General features: G+C 41.5%; 1 protein-coding gene across 6 annotated transcripts in view; it reads left to right on the top strand.

The window, feature by feature from the left end:
- The first annotated feature begins 1,326 nt into the window (after positions 1–1,326).
- The window catches only part of raph1b (Ras association (RalGDS/AF-6) and pleckstrin homology domains 1b), a 54,426-nt gene continuing 38,826 nt past the window's right edge, over positions 1,327–16,926 (top strand). For 3 of the 6 annotated variants that reach the window (XM_033615448.2, XM_078165657.1, XM_033615444.2), the window contains exon 1: positions 1,440–1,716. The gene's annotated coding sequence lies outside the window, so the exon portion shown is untranslated. Of the gene's footprint in view, positions 1,717–16,926 lie in introns of all 6 variants that reach the window. The other 3 variants (XM_078165656.1, XM_033615446.2, XM_033615447.2) reach the window with 2 other exon arrangements.

Genomic DNA, 16,926 nt, shown 5'->3' with positions numbered 1-16,926 from the left:
CAATCAAAGAAAACAGCCATCAGCTATGGTTTTACATAAACTGTAACCACATATCACTTTGCTTCAGTGTATTTCATTGTTCTATACAGGTTTAACTGCCCAGGGCAGGGATTAGAGAGACCACTAGAGGATATAACAATTTACTATGTGTGCCAACACATGGTGACACATTCATGGGATGGTGAAGTAGGGATTATAGCATTTCTAAAATGTTGTGTCTAATTCAGAATATGCACGAGGGTGGATTGGTGGGTTAGTAATGCCATGTGTCCATATGGATAACACGCAATAATCTCCTAATCTGGAACAAGTCCCTTTTGTTTGGTGTGTTTGGCTGTAGGAGAGCATCAGTAAGAAACCCACAGAGCTCAGAGGTCCAGTGGGGTTACATGTGGCTGCACCCAGTTTACTATATACTTATTTTAAATATATTTTATCCATTTATTATTACGGTTTATCCTTTATTTGGAAAGAGCAATAGAATGTATTATTATTATTAATATTAATAACAATAATTTATTTATGCATTTAAATAAGTAAATAAGGAAATAAATTAAAATAATGATAATAATAACAATAATAATGATTTATTTATATATTTAAATAAGTTAAAATAAATAAGTGACAAAATGGAAGAATAAGACAGCTAAAAAGAGATTAATACAAATACATAAATAAATACACAATAATAATCATAAACACAAAATAAAATAAAAAATAGAATAAAACATAAAGAAATTAAAAAATGAATAATAATAATAATAATAATAATTTATTTATGTATTTAAATAAGTAAAATGAACAAGTTAGAATAAATAAATAAATTAATTAATAAGTGATGAAATGGGAGAATATGCCAGCTAAAAAGAGAGATTAATAAAAGAAAATAAAGAAATAAATACACAATAATAATCATAAACACAAAAGTAATAAAATAAAATAAAATAAAATAAAAAAATAGAGAAATAAATTTAGAAAAAAATAAAATAATAATAATACATTTCATTTAAAGGCACCTTTCTAACACCCAAGGACACTGCACAATAATTTGAAAAAATACAGAACAAACAATGAAACCACAAGAATACACAATATTACTTAAAAACAGATTAAGATTAAAATTAAAATTGAAAGAAATGTATTTATGTATTTATTTACTTCCACTGACTAGAGCAGTTGTGGCTGGATGCAGATGCTGCCTTCACTGTTCCTCCAATTTCCCTACATTCATGGACATCCAATCGTTTTAACGCATTACTCAGCAGAAAACTGCGCTGAAATGTGTCAGCTGGTCAACTCTTACAACACTGCAATTTATCTCTTTTCCCAGTCTGCCATTTTCGTGTTAGCCATTAGCTAATCCATCCCTCTTCTCTGATATAACACTCTGATATAAGATATTTCTCACAGGCCATGAAGGCAGCGTGAGCTTCTGGGCTGGACAGGAAACGACGGAGCCGCGCAGCGTGTCTCCTCCAGCAGCAGCTCCGGGAGAGAAGAATGGGAAAAGGGGACAGGGTTGTGCATGTAGACGAGGCAGCGTGAGAACATGAGGATAACGGGAAGCCTTTAGCTCATTTCTTATTTTAATTAGACATTTAAACACATCATATCAGGAGCGTTTCTTCTTCTCCTCCTCCCTGAGGGCTGGGATATTTGCTCCCATTGGAGAACACTGGAGAGGAGAGGAGCCTCTTTGTGAAGCCTTTTTTGACTGTAAGTGGATTTTTCTTTACTGTTCCGATATGTTTCTAATCTCTGAGGCATTTTTCTCTCCTTTAAATCAAAGTCTAAAAATGTCAGTTGTGGATACATGACATTATAATGCCAGCCCATCCTGGGTTGTGTCCTCCGTTAAGGAGACGTAGGAGCCACACTGTGTGTTTACCTCACTTCTTAACCACAAGCACCACTTACAAAGAAAGAAGCTGTTGTGGATGAATGTTACCTGTTGGGGAAAGTGTGAAGCTGGGTGTGTGAATGGGGGTGTTTGTGCCCCCCTATGCGGCCATTGAACAATCCCTTTCTTGGGGAGAAAGGGCGTGCAGCGTTTGGGCCGACTGGGAAAAGAGCCGCAGCTTTAATGGGAGAGGCAGTTGAACGTGAGCCCCATTGTTATGTCACTATACACTTATTTTCAACATATTTAATTCATTTATTATCATGACAAGGTATTTCCAGCCTCATTTTCCTCCCCTGCATCTGACTGAGCAGAGATGCATAGTCTCCACCCTGTTACAGCGCGAGGAGGCTATCAGCTTTTGGTAATGGCCGATGGTTTTGTCGTGCTAATGTTTATATCTTTCTGGTGACTTTTTCTTTATTTAAATACCGTGTTTAACATCTGTGAAACCTGTTAAATAAGTGGTAGTGTGTGTTAGTGTGGCTGGGTTGGGCTCATTAGCAGAGACCTCCTTCACTGCCGCTGGTGAACAGTGTTTTAATTCCCTTTGTTGGATGACGCCGCCAGTTTGACCAGTGGCTATCATCAATTTAATGCTAGCATCAGTGTTAGCCTGGAGGATTAGCATAAGTCTGAAACTAGGTTTGTGTGTCTTGGTGAAGACTGGTGGGAAAGTTGGACTTTACTGCAGCTTTACTGGCATAAACAAGTAGAAGTGCTCAAGTAACCAAGCTGTGTTTTCCTCTGAAGGCTCAGACATTAAAGGGACAGTTCAGATTTTTTTGAAGTGTTGTTGTATGAGGTATCTATCCATAGATAGTAAATATTACATACAATAGATGTCAGTTTTTGCACCCTCAGTTTGGAAAAGCACACTAGAGTCTGGCATAGAAGCCAAGCAATCTACTGCTGTGGATGGGGGCCAGCGACAAAACGCATTTTCAGCCATGTTTACACGAAAACGATCTGCTGAAAACGGAATCATTTCTTATTTTCGTTTTGAAAAAAAGTTCCGCATTCAGACGACAACGTTTCGCTAACAATTGCTGTGCTCACGGATCCCCAAAAGTGACCAAAAACGCTGCAGTATACATGCCAGGTCAGTAGTTATGAATGGAACAAGTGGTGATGTATAAACCAAAAAAAATGGCAACCACATGACCATTTTCCTGGATGGACGATGAGGTGGTGTTGCCAGCGTTGATAAATTCAATAGGGTGAGCAGCACAAACAGAGCTCAGGAGTCCGCCATTGTTGCTATGGTCGACTTTCTCGCGCATGCCTTGTGACTGGAACCGTAATGCGCATGTGCGAAAAGTCTCCGTTTTCAGAGGAACTGCATATTGCAAGTTAACATGACAACTTTGATGGTGGTGCTGTTTCCAAAAAATTGCACTCTGGAACCCGTTTTCAAAACATCGTGTTTTCAAGCACCCAGAACGCTGCTGTCATGTAAACAATCAGCCAAAACGCAACTAAAGTTTACTGTTTTCAGTTGAAATCGTTGTCGTATAAACGGGACCTTAGCCACCTAAAAAAAAAGTCCTACCCTAAAAAAAATCTAAGGGTGCATTCACATTTGGATAGTCCGGGGACTCGGTTTGGTTTATTTGGTTTGGTTCACCTTCACACTGCAGTTTTTAAAGCGGAACAAACCGCCTGGGCAATGTCATGCAGTTACAACAGCTGCTCGTTTGGGGGCAGTATTGCCCCAAAACGACCACTGGCCAGGACCGAAAACGTAAATCCATCCCCTTCAGCCGGCTTGGTCACCACAAAAACACCAAAATGCACTGTACTCTACGCCACTTCCTCTCTTTGGTTCACTTCCTCTCTTTGGTTCGCTGGATAGTCCGTTTGCATTTCCCACTGTAAGCGAACCGCACCAGGGTTCACTTGCAAGTGAACCGAGACCCCCAGTTTTCAAGCTGACCAGGGTTCGCTCGTTTGGTGTTCGAATGAGTGTTCACACCACTCCAAACGAACCGAATTATGCATGGAAGTGGACCAGGGTTAGTTTAAAGCGGACCAGATAGCGCCAGTGTGAATTGGCCATCAGTTTACGTGATTTCTAATGGTAAAATAAATCTGTTACATCGCTCTCTTCAAAGCGAAATTCCACTGAAAAAAACAGTGATTTAATATAAATGAACACAGGAGCTGCTGGTCTTTTACTTCCTCCATCAGTTAGTTAGTTTGTGTTATTGTGTAACTTTGGTGTTTGAAGGGGTTAGTTTGGATTCACCAAAGTCACATAATAACACAAACTAGCTAACTGATCAAAGTAGCGGTAGACCAGCAGCTCCTGTGTTCAGCGAGCTTAAATTACTATTTTTGTCAATGGGGTCTGGTGGCTTCTACGAGAGCATAGATGTCAGTACGGGCTGTCTGAAATTAAGGTAAAGCCACAGCAGTACATTTCCTAGCCTGCTTCTCCAAACTGGGGGTGTTCCGACTGACATCTACTGCTTGTATTATACTGACTATGGATAGGCACCCCATACAACCTGACTTCAAAAATTCCAAACTACCCCTTTAACACTTGAAATATAATGACACTTTATGGACTGAGGGGTTCAAAGGTCATTGAAGAGGGGCTGCACGCCATGCCACTGCCTGGCTGGCGACCATATGGGTCCAGGTTGTCACAGAGTAAACATTCCCTCCCTGTGTGTGTTTTATTTACTCTACCAAGGCCAGGCGAGGACTGTTTTTAACTGTATCTCTTCTGTTCAGGGGTGAATACACAAAACAAACTCCCAAAAAGCCACCAAGAAGCCACTTGGCCCAGCCTTTATTCCCCACAGTGACATTATAATAGGCCGTCTGTGTCCTGAAGGCATGCTTGATTTGCATCCACAAAGCAGTAGACTCGAAGCACATTATTCTGGGCATGGAGATGGTGCAGCAACAATGCAGCCCATTCGCTTACAGTGCAGTTAATGGGATGAAAATAACTACTGGCCTTCTGGTCGCTTCCCCTCAGGCAGATGCCTTTAAGCTTGTCATGTCTTCTTGCATGAGGAGCTTGGAGTCAGATGTCACTTATTGTCTCGAGGAGGACAGAAAATGAATGATGCTGTAAGGACGTGTGGAAAACCCAGTGATATGTTGTTTTTGTTCCTGTGGGTATTGTTATAGTGTCTCAGTTTCCTGTGCTGTGTCCCATTACAAATACCAGAACTTGTGTTATCAACTGGAAAATGGAGGGTTGCAAAATATTGTTTTTGGTGTTACAGGCAACTTTCCTGGCATGTTTTAGGTCTGTGGCTGAATTGCAACAGGATTATTGTCATCATAGTTGTGGCAATATTATTGATTTAAGTTCAACGAGTGCCTGTTTGGTTCAGTATCATAGTTTATAAACGTGAAAAACAGGATTTGGATGGCATTGGGGCAATGTTATAAACATACGGTGACCCTGAGGATCAAAACACATTTCACAAAACACCACAACATTTCTCAAAACTACAACACACAGAAAACATTTTAGAAAACACGACAGCATTTTAGAAAGCACTATAACATTTTAGAAAACACAACAGCATTTTAGAAAACATGACAAGATTTTAGAAAATACTACATGTTAGAAAACACAACATTTTAGAAAACACAACAACATTTTAGAAAACACTACAACATGTTAGAAAACACTACAACATGTTAGAAAACACTGTGTTAGAAAACACAACATGTTAGAAAACACGACAACATGTTAGAAAACACTACATGTTAGAAAACACAACAACATTTTAGAAAACATGACAACATATTAGAAAACACGACATGTTAGAAAACACTACAACATTTTAGAAAACACTACAACATCTTAGAAAACACTACGTGTTAGAAAACACTACGTTAGAAAACACGACAACATGTTGGAAAACACGACAACATGTTAGAAAACACTACAACATGTTAGAAAACACTACATGTTAGAAGACACGACAACATGTTAGAAAACACGACATGTTCGAAAACACTACGTTAGAAAACACGACAACATGTTAGAAAACACTACATGTTAGAAAACACAACAACATTTTAGAAAACATGACAACATATTAGAAAACACGACATGTTAGAAAACACTACAACATTTTAGAAAACACTACAACATCTTAGAAAACACTACGTGTTAGAAAACACTACGTTAGAAAACACGACAACATGTTGGAAAACACGACAACATGTTAGAAAACACTACAACATGTTAGAAAACACTACATGTTAGAAAACACGACAACATGTTAGAAAACACGACATGTTCGAAAACACTACATGTTAGAAAACACGACAACATTTTAGAAAACATGACAACATATTAGAAAACACGACATGTTAGAAAACACGACAACATTTTAGAAAACATGACAACATATTAGAAAACACGACATGTTAGAAAACACAACAACATTTTAGAAAACACGACAACATTTTAGAAAACACTACAACATTTTAGAAAACACGATAACATTTTAGAAAACACTACAACATGTTAGAAAACACGACAACATGTTAGAAAACACGACAACATTTTAGAAAACACTACAACATGTTAGAAAACACGACAACATTTTAGAAAACACGATAACATTTTAGAAAACACTACAACATGTTAGAAAACACGACAACATGTTAGAAAACACGACATTTTAGAAAACACTACAACATTTTAAAAAAACACTACAACATTTTAGTAAACACTGCATTTTAGAAAACACAATTTTGTTTTGTTTTCTGAAATGTTGTAGTGTTTGGGAAATATTTTGTTTATTTAAATGTTTTAGTGTTTTGAGAAATGTTGTAGTGTTTTCTGAAAGGTTGTAGTGTTTTGGGAAATGCTTTGTTTTTTTTAAATGTTTGAATGTTTTGTGAAATGTTGTTTTATTTTCTAAAATGTTGTGTTTTGAGAAATGTTTTCCCAAGTGTTGTAGTTTTGAGAAATATAGTGTTTTCTGAAATGTTGTGTTTTGACCCTCAGGGCCACCATGTAAACAATATAAAGAGTAACAGTGGAGAGCTGCACCTCATACAGAGCATTTCTGTAGTGGACTTAATAGTCCTGAAGTCATTGCATTCAGGCAGCTCAGTCATAAAAAGCTCAGTCACGGATTAAATTTCCAGCCACGGAGGTAAAACACATGTTTGAAGAGAGCGTGTCATTTCACTACTCCTGTTTAAAAGCACATGTGAGGAATTTTTCACTGTCAGCTTTCTTTCTCGAGGCTATTGAAAAGAGAACCCGGGGAAAGAGGGAATATATATTTTGGAAGAGCTCAAAATACATAACCAGAAACATGGTTTTCTCATTCATCCACTCTGTCTTGTTTTGCCAGAATTGGAAGGGAAGAAAAAAGCCCTTCTGCTTTCTTCCCTCAATCTCTGCTGCCTTTCATCCCTTTTTTTGCACGCTTGATTTCCTTGGGTTGTAGTTGATTAGATGAGAAAAACAGTTGTCAAATAAATTTTGGGTTTGAGGAATGATCCCACGAGACTGTGCATTAGAGAAGACATTTGGATGCTATTCTTGGTTTGTGTGTTAGCATCTCTTGCGTGCTGGTCCGTCTGTCTGTCGTACGATTTACAAGGGCCATGTCTGACCTCCGCCCATCCATCCACCCATGTCCCTGGGCATAAGTCTGCTCCGAAAAGCTCCAGAGACGAGGCTGGGGGTGGCGACGGTGGTTGGGTGTAAGTTTACCCAGGTTATGTTACAGCCTGGGGTGTAGGTGGGTAAAGGAGGGCAGGGGGAGGATGCCACTTCAAACGCAGCCTTCAACACAGCCCAATGACGACCCGGAGGGGAGAGTGTAACCTGATATCTCCTCTGATAGGAGGTGCTTTGCCTCCAAAACTGCAAAAGGCCACCAGCTGCATCAGCACCCAGCTCCTCGATGCCAAACAAGATGCCACATTATAGGCGTGTTGCACCAGAGAGAAAGCGTCTGTGTGTCACTCCACCTGGGTGTGTCCCCCCCTCTTGTCACAGGCATGCGGCCCCGGCCTCTATAGGGCCTTGTTCTGGTAACATTTTGCTGACCTTTGGTGGCAGCTGCCCCTGCCATTTGGAAACAAAGACAAATGGCTAACCAGCGCGCCTGTAGCCTGCAAACGCTCTACTGTTCTTCCTGTTGCTCTTTTCATACACACTCACATCAATGCCCTCTATGGCAGGAAATGAATTGTTTGAGATCCACATGAAGCCTTTTTTTGTCATGATGGAATTCTGGTCTTTGACAAGGTCATGGCGCCTGAAATAAATCACTTAGTCTTGTACGAGGAAGGTGTAGAGATCAAGGTATCGTCTGCCTGTGGCAAGCCAATGTATGGACGATGCAGCTTCTTTGCGACTGCACTGCTGATTGGAGTCGGCAGAAGGAGGGCATCCTCCTCGCTTTCCAGGGCAGTGCATGATCTGGGTCTTCGTTTAGCAGGTACACTCAAGCGTACAGGCTAGAGATAATAGCTAGAGATACAAACGGTGAACCTCACCTCGCCGTGGTCTATAAGTTGTAGATTCGAAGAGCAAGTGTGAGTTTTCAAGTGGACAAAGGCGGATAGTTGCACCTTTTACACGATGCACATCACTTTATGTGGCTGCATTGCATTCTGGTCTATTGAGGCGACTGTAATTGGAGCATCTGATACATCTGCTTCTTATAAGATGGATTTCTCTCTGTATAACTGGTGAGCATGTGAGAATTGTGGGTCTGGAAGTACTTTTTGTTTCAGAGGGACATCTCCATCAGATGACATTTATCAGGTCTTGATGCAGTCTTTATCTCCACCACTTCGTCCATGACCTGCTTTCCTATCTTTTATCTGACCGGCTATGATACATGTCGTATTGTTCATTGGTTAATTGTCCCTTTTTGTGTGCCACTCTGTCACCGTACAGGGTGTTTAAGCAGCTTAGGCAGCTATTAATCAGCGTGACTTTGACAATGGCAGGTGGCTGTTTCTCACTGCTGGACCGCTGATGAGGACGCCTCCCCTCCTTTTCCGTCACTGTATTACAGATGGTCTGTTCCTGTCGCTGTTGCAGGGGGGTCGGTCTTTGTGAACTTAAAAGGACACGTGACAGGAAACAGGGGGCCCTGTATAAATTAGACACGCCGTCTTGATTGTTTCTCTCGATCACAGCATCATCAACACCTGTCACTGCCACAAAGCCTTCAGGCCACCAATCTTAAAACGTTGATGGCGTCCTGTGGAGAGAATATAGTCACGCTACCTTTATGTTTGTTGTGATCTAAGCTTCTCTGTTATTTGTTTTTGTAAGCCTGTCTGTGAGCTACAAACATGCACAGAGGTGTTTGTGCTCATTGTTCTTTGCTGTATGCTCCGAAACACCTGGGAACATACAGACAAAATGTTCTGTGGATGAGCAAGTAGTCAACGTTACCGGAAGAACATAGCCAGAAAAGTAGGCTGCCTGGCAACAGGAGTAAACGCCAATGTACCGCCAAACGTTGCATTTGTGTGCTGTAATTATTATTGTTGCTTACCTTTCATTGAAATTATTCTACACTGCTTTGTTGTCCCTGGTCGCCACTCTTTCCATGACTACCTGTGGCAAAAAGCCTCTCCCTTCCTGTTCCTGTTGAATACTGTCCCTTTGGTCTCCTAATGAAGAGTCGTTATTAGAGATCACTGGAGAGTCTTCCATGTTACACTGAAAAGTGCAGTGGGTCCCTAGTAACAGAAATTCAGAGATGCATGACCAAGCGTTGCGACAACTTTACGAGCCTTCACGCCTCTTCCTAACACACAGTGGGCGAGCGAACTGTGTCGGATGGAGGGTAAAAAAAAAAAATCCCGATATACTACAAGTGACAACAATGTTCAGGGAGCTTATGTTCAAATGCTACAGCTTGGCATTGCTTTGAAAGTAGGTTCGAATTGTGCAAAATTTGAGCCAAGGGAAGTGGCTAATGCACAGAGCAGCTTATGACATCTTAATTGGGAAAAACTGGTGCGCAAAGCTTGCACCTGGGACACTATGGTGGCTATAAACCACGCATTAGTGCATGTATCTCACTGGCTAGCTCATTGTTCCATTTTGTACTTCGCCTATTCAGAGATTCATACTCACATTGACACCTATGGGCAATTTAGAGTCACCAATTAACTGTGTGAGGAAGCCGGAGTACCCGCTGAAAACCCGCACTGACACGGAGAACATGCAAACTCTGCACAGAAGGGCTCCCCCACCCCAGGTTCAAATCAGGAATCCTCTTGCTATGAGGCGACAATGCTAACTATTACACCACCTTAAAATTGCCCATAGGTGTCAGTGTGAGTGTGAATGGTTGTCTGTGTCCATGTGTCAACACTGTAATAGTCTGGCAACCTGTCAGGAGTATGTAGACTCCAAACCCTAACTCATTTCTAGTTAACACTTTTAGCTCTGTCAGCACTGTTGCCATTGTTTAGTACTGTTTCTGGAGTTAGCGCCGTTAGCTGCTAGCCACCAGCTCCAGGTTGAGAACCGTGTCCAGACAACTTGTACACTCAAGTTAAGTCTCCCAAAGCTGCATATTCACCCTGAAACTAATCTCTGCATCCAAGTTTGGAAAAGGCCGTCTCATTCCAGTGGGAATTCCCAGCCAGAATTCCAGCAGCTGCATCAGGTATCAGCGAGCAGAACGCAGAGGGAGAAGTGGAGGCGGTGATTTATGGTATCATGTTTCTTTCTCTACCCCACCTGCCTGTGTAATCCACTACAAAGTCCAGCTAAAGCTCCACCACAACAGTCCCAGGATGGGTTGATGGATGGGGCGGCCTGTCTGTGTGGATTGAGCGGGGCCTTGGATAATGGCTTTCTGACATGGAGAGAGCGCAAAATGCTCAAGGCGAGCAGGAGTGATTCGGAGAGAGTAGCATTACGAGCACACAAAGTGCTAACTCAGAGGAAATACACATGTGCTGTCTGGCTGCTGTATAAAAAATCTGCATTATTGACCGGGTGATGTATGATCTGTCTGGTGTGAGACGTAGATTTGGAGGGAGAGAGTGGATTTATTTCCGACTCTGCGTTGAATTAAATTAAATTAAACGGGCAGTTCTTCGCAGCAGCTCATGCGATGCCTGGGATAAACATCAGCATGGCCAGTTCCTGTGTCCTCTCTCCTCCCCGTCTAATCAGAGTTCAGCTAGTTCTCATGAAACCATAACACCAGTGTGTGTGTGTGTGTGTGTGTGTGTGTTTTTATGAGGTCGGGATGATGTTTGTCTTTTTGCAGTCTCTGGCAACACTTATAGCCCATCACACAAACACAGATGCAGGCGGAGTGAGCTGCAGTGTTTTCCTTCACCCCCCTGTGAAATGCCTGCCTCTTGGCCCAAAGTGTTTATGCTCGTACAGTTGCTTTCTAATCACTGACCTTGGGGTTACATTCCAGCAGAATCCACTTACAATTGTGGCATCTTAGGGCTATCGGAGAAAGTTAAGGATCCAGTTGCAGCGTCCTAGCATCGCACTGTCGGTGCTAGGGGATGTCCCAAAACCGTGTCACTGGTGACTCCACAACCTGTAGAAGTGCAAGATGAAGAAGAGGAGAATGAGGTTTATGAGAACCAATAAAATGTTCTTCTCTGCAGCTGATGTCATGTGAAATGCGGCGGCTTGGAAACACTGATGTCATCCTCCGTTCTCCCTGCGTCCTCTGCCAAAGTCTGGAAGTCACACTTTTTTTTTTCTCCTCCACATCACTTGGCTTTAAGCTCCGCATTTACTGTACAGCCCTAATGTTGGCACGCTGCTCCATTTTTCTTTTTACACCAGGGTTCATGTAGGACACTGGAGGAATCTCCAGTTTCAGCCAGTGACCTACAACGCAGAGAGAATCCAAGTGAAAACAGCCGCGCTCGCCGTGGTAGAAACGGATTGACACATTTTTTTTTTGCGAGAGAATCCCTTGACAGTCACTCAAACCTGCAGGCTTAATCTCACAAAATAGCACTGTGTGTGTGCTTGTGTGGCAGCCTCTTGCCAAATCTCATTGACTAATACCCTGGCAGCTCTGCGAGTGAGCCCGTGCCGCCATTGAATGAGTCTCTGGGTTAAGTTAGTGGCTGAGTAGCTTGCTAATCTCTCTCTGCCTCGCTGATCTTCACTCTCTAGTGATTCCTGATTATTTCAACCCACGTGCCACACAGAGTACTCTACTTGGTGACTGAATGAAGAGCTGCCCCTGAGTTTGGCACCATGACCGACTTTGAGGCCACGGGGAGGGTCACTGGTATATTCGTGGTCAGTCGGCTTGACCCCTCACCCGTCGCCGCGGTCGAGAGATTACTGGAACGAAACAGTGTAAATGAGAAGTGAGATTTCTGTCTTGAGCAGCTGTGCTAATGATGATTTCTTTCGCAGTTAAACCCAGTGCACCCAAAGGACTATTTTGATCCAACACAAGACGTCCAAATGTCGACAAACACAAGAGGCATTTGATCCTGTAGCACTGTATGTGTGTGTTACATTACCCATAAACCCCACTGGCAACTCGCCAGCCAGTGGGACCTCCATCAGATCCCACTGGCCATCGTGGGAACATTCCTGACGCAGCATTATTCCATAATTCCCACCATGTGTGGTTTTTCCAGAGCGCAGTGCTCGCCTGCGCGGACCGTGGAGAATCCTACTGAGGAGAGGAGATCAGCTCCTTGTAATCGCATCCAGACATCAGACGGCGTGTGGAACAGCAAACGCAGAGTGAGGTTGTTTCAATAACACCTTGACCATGAGGTAAAGCTCATGAAAAGGGCAGGTTGTTTGTGTAGCCTCAGTACAAAGACTCACATGTCTGTTGATGTTAAAGGCATAGTTCAGATTTTTTTAAAGTGGGGTTGTACAAGTTACTCATCCATAGTTGGTGTATTACTTACAGTAGATTTCTGTCAGCACGGCCCCAGCTTGGAGAAATGGCAGGAGCGCTGAAACGAAAGCTAAGCAATGCATTGCAGTGGATGGGGGCCAGCACCAAAACATCATTTAGACGCCTTTTAAAAAAGTCCCACCCAAAAAAATTCCATATCAGTTTAAGTGTATGCGATCATAAGAGTAGTTTCACCACTTTACTTTTGCGTCCCACAGCTCATTTCAGCTCCACATCTACGCTCTCTCCAAAGCTGCCAAACTCCATTGAGAAAAACAGTAATTTTGGCTCACTGAACGCAGCAGCTGCTGGTCTACCTCTGCCTCGATCAGACAGTTAGTTTTCTGTTATTGTGTAACATCGGTGAATCCAAATTGACAACTTTAAATGCCAAAGTCACACAATAACACATACAAAATATAGAATAGACCAGCAGCTCCTGTGTTCAGCTTTGTTAAATCACTGTTTTTCTCAATGGAGTCTGGCATTGAAGAGAGCAATATAACTGCTTCAGATCCCTGCCATAAATTGCTGTCTGACAGAACGGTAAAGCTGTGAAACAAGTCTCAAACTTAAACTGATATTGATTGTTTTATGTCAGTTTAATTGCTGACCCATTCACAGCGGTATACTGCTTAGTCACCAGTAACCATCTGGCAGCCATTTGTGGAAAGCAGCCCCAACAGCACTCATGTCAGTATCCCATATTCAGACGGATTTGACACTGACGAATTTTGAAGTGATTTTCTGTTTGAACTGCTGAAGAGGTCAGGCAGTCCACTGTGCAACGGTGAAAGCAGTTGCTCCCTCAAGTTGCAGTTGGTATAACAGCAACACCGTGATCAATACTAATGCACCTTCCCAGTGTGGATCGGCTTTGTAGTGAACCATCAATCACCTGACTGATGGATTCCCTCAGTGCTCTTACAAGAACACCCAGGGTCACTGCTAAGGCCTTATCTAGTCCTGGAAGCAGATTAAGATGCCGTTGGGCACTTCTGATCAATAACTCCCGGGGCACAGCCATTGTTACACAGATCATCAGTGAATTAGGGGGTGTATCTATTTTGTGTTGTGAATCAGAGGTCGCCATCAGATTATGGCAGTGAATGGTCTTTTTGGTATCGTAATACATCATGTCTCCAGATGCTATCTTGTCATGCAACACAAGAATGAGTGGAATGCATCTTTAATCATTAATCTGCCTGTTGCATCACTGTGACATGGTGTTTGTTTTTTTTTGTGGGGAAAGGTTAAGAGCAGACTTGTCTCTCTGTTTTTAAGATGGTTGATATTATAATCCTAAATTGTGAGTAGTTTTTAGAGCGAAATTGAATTATAGATATCTGTAACTGAGTTTGAATGAAAGTCAATGGTAAAACCAGTTTCCCTATTCAGATTAATAAAGCTTTCTAATCTAAATCTAATCTAAAAGTTTTTACAATGAACATTTTGATGAGTGAGAACTGAATTCTAGATATCTTAAATTAGTGCTGCAAATAGTCAAACTTAAATTATGGATATGTTTACTTGGAATTATAACACACCAAATTACAGATATCTGTAATTGAGTTTCAAAAGAAGTCAGTGGTAAAATTTTTTAGAATTAATATTTTGAATAGTGAGAGATGAATTGCAGATATTATAAATGGAATTCTAGATATCTAAAATTGTATTGTGACTCGTCAAAATAACATCATGGAAAAGTCTACTTGGAATTAAAACACAGCAAAACTGATTTACAGATATCTGTAATTGAGTTTGAATGGAAGTCAGTGGTTAAAGTTTTTACAATTAACATTTTGACTTGTGAGAAATGAATAATAGATATCTAAAGTTTAATTGTGACTAGTCAAAATTAAATTATGGATACTTTTACTGGGAATTATAATACGCCATAATTGAATTACAGATATCTGTAATTGAGTTTGATTAGAAGTCAATGTTAAAAGTTGTTAAAATAACATTTTGACTTGTGAGAAATTAGTTGTAGACATCTAAAATTAGAATTACAACCAGTCGAAATTAAATAATTGGTATGTCAACTTGGAATTGTAACTGGCATTGCATTCCAGATATCTGAAATACATTTGTTACTAGTGGAAATTATAAATATATATGTTAGTTTGGGCTAGTATGGCAGTTTTCGCCAGATTTCCAAAATGAATATGCTATTTTAAAAGTCAACCAATGGCTCTGTGGTACTTAAATGACATGACGCCCACATATCCGAAATGGTTTGTTGGAATACAGGACATACTGGAAATGCAAATGATGATATCTGAAATGGGAAATTACATGCCCACTGTCGTCACAACCCTTTTTCAACATGTGGAAATTCATTCGCAGATATATGTAATAGCTATTCTTACGAGTGAAAAACAGAATATGGATATCTATCTATATATTTTGTACAGATATGTTAATTTAACATTTTAATTGGCATTTTGAAAAGTCATTTCCACCAGTGAAAACTAAATCGCTACTTGTCAGCCCTACTGATTGTATGTTTAAAGGGCTCACCATACATTTGTACACTTTAATGCAATCCATCCTTACTACCCTGTGAGATTATGTTAGGAGATGTGTTAATTCAGCTGTATGGTAATATTTTTAAGGCTTAAGGAATCTGTATAATGGAGGTGACGAGTCCATAATGTAGCTGAAATTGAGTATGGGTGGCATGGCTCTTTGAAGCACCTAAGGGACGTATTGTACACTAATCTGTCCACTTAATGTGATGTGTCACCCTGAGTAACAGAAACACTGTGTAGTGGCTTGTGGGTCATTTTACTGTTTTTTAATGTCAGTTTGGGACCGCTCTGTTATGTGGTCTTGTAAAACGCTTATTACAGTACATGTATTTATACGGATGACATCACAGGAAGTGCTTCTCACATATTGTGGATTGGATATACAGCACCAACATGCACTGGATGTATCGTGTAAGCTCTGCCTGATGCCGGCTTACTCATTCGCTGTACTTCCCCTACTACAATCCTGTCTTTCTTTTCCTGCTGTGACTTCATCATCACCCCTGCTCGCCCAGCGCCTTGCCCTCCTTCCCACTTCCTGCCCCGACAGGAAATGAGCTGCCCCGAAGGATTGCTGTTAATGGGGGAAAGTGTGGGTGGACAAGGACACACCTGTGTCCACCACATAGGACTCTGTGTTTCCCCTTGGTCTGTTGTTGAAGTGGGGCACTAATCTAGGCCACATAAAAAGCTTGCTGAGACTAACTGTTGGGACGGCAGTGATACACAGGGCACCCTTTGGGCAGTTGGGTGCCCACAGTGTCACCTCAGCATATTTATACCTCTCATACCCATGCTAGTTGTGTGCCAGTAATGTAATGGTGTTGCAGGATAAGTCATTCTTGGTGGGCCAACATTGCTAGAGTCACAGGAGAGCAGGGTCAATAGGGACATTTTGAGTATATAAGCTATGAAAATAATTTGATCCTTGAACAGATACAGGTGTCTGCTAACACTTTGTGTGTTACTTTCTATAACAAGGTAAGAACTTGAAACAATCCTGTCCCAGCTGACACTGGGTTACTGTACTAACTGCCCCAGGGAGAGCAGTCACACTTTGGACTCTTGTGCTTACGACCGAGAAAAATTAAGACTGCTAAGGGACTGTTCTTTATTCATCAGAGGAGAAGGGTGGCTGGGGTGTGATGACTACAGATATTTTTCTGTAAGCCCCCATGAGTGGCTGGCAGAAAATGCGTACCCCTCGCTCCGCCATCTAATTAGATTTTTAAAACTCACACTTTGATGTTTGAAACGTAAAAGTTGAAAAAAGCCTTTGTTTTCACTTTTGTAGTGCATGCTGGGTAGTTTGTGCAAACGGGTTTTTTTTTTGGACAAATTTTAAAGGAGACATAGAATAAATTGATTTTGATAAACTACCACACTCTTACTGTACGTTCCAACCTGAAGCTTCCAAAGAGGCAAAGTCTCTCGCGGACGCCCAAGAAGCACGACTGTCACAAATATTTGAGGCAGCTTTGGTCGTTCTAGTCGCTCATCACGTGAATCATTGAACGTTCGATCGTGCTTCGACTTAAAGGAGACGCAAAGCGGACTCCTGGCTTGAAAGCAGCGTAGTTGCTGTAGTCAAAAAGCTCATAGTTGG

This window comes from Epinephelus lanceolatus, chromosome 24 (genome assembly GCF_041903045.1).
Source record: "Epinephelus lanceolatus isolate andai-2023 chromosome 24, ASM4190304v1, whole genome shotgun sequence".
Taxonomy (NCBI): Eukaryota; Metazoa; Chordata; class Actinopteri; order Perciformes; family Serranidae; genus Epinephelus; species Epinephelus lanceolatus.
The sequence above is the reverse complement of the archived record's forward strand: the minus strand, read 5'-3'. Positions and strand labels throughout refer to the sequence as shown.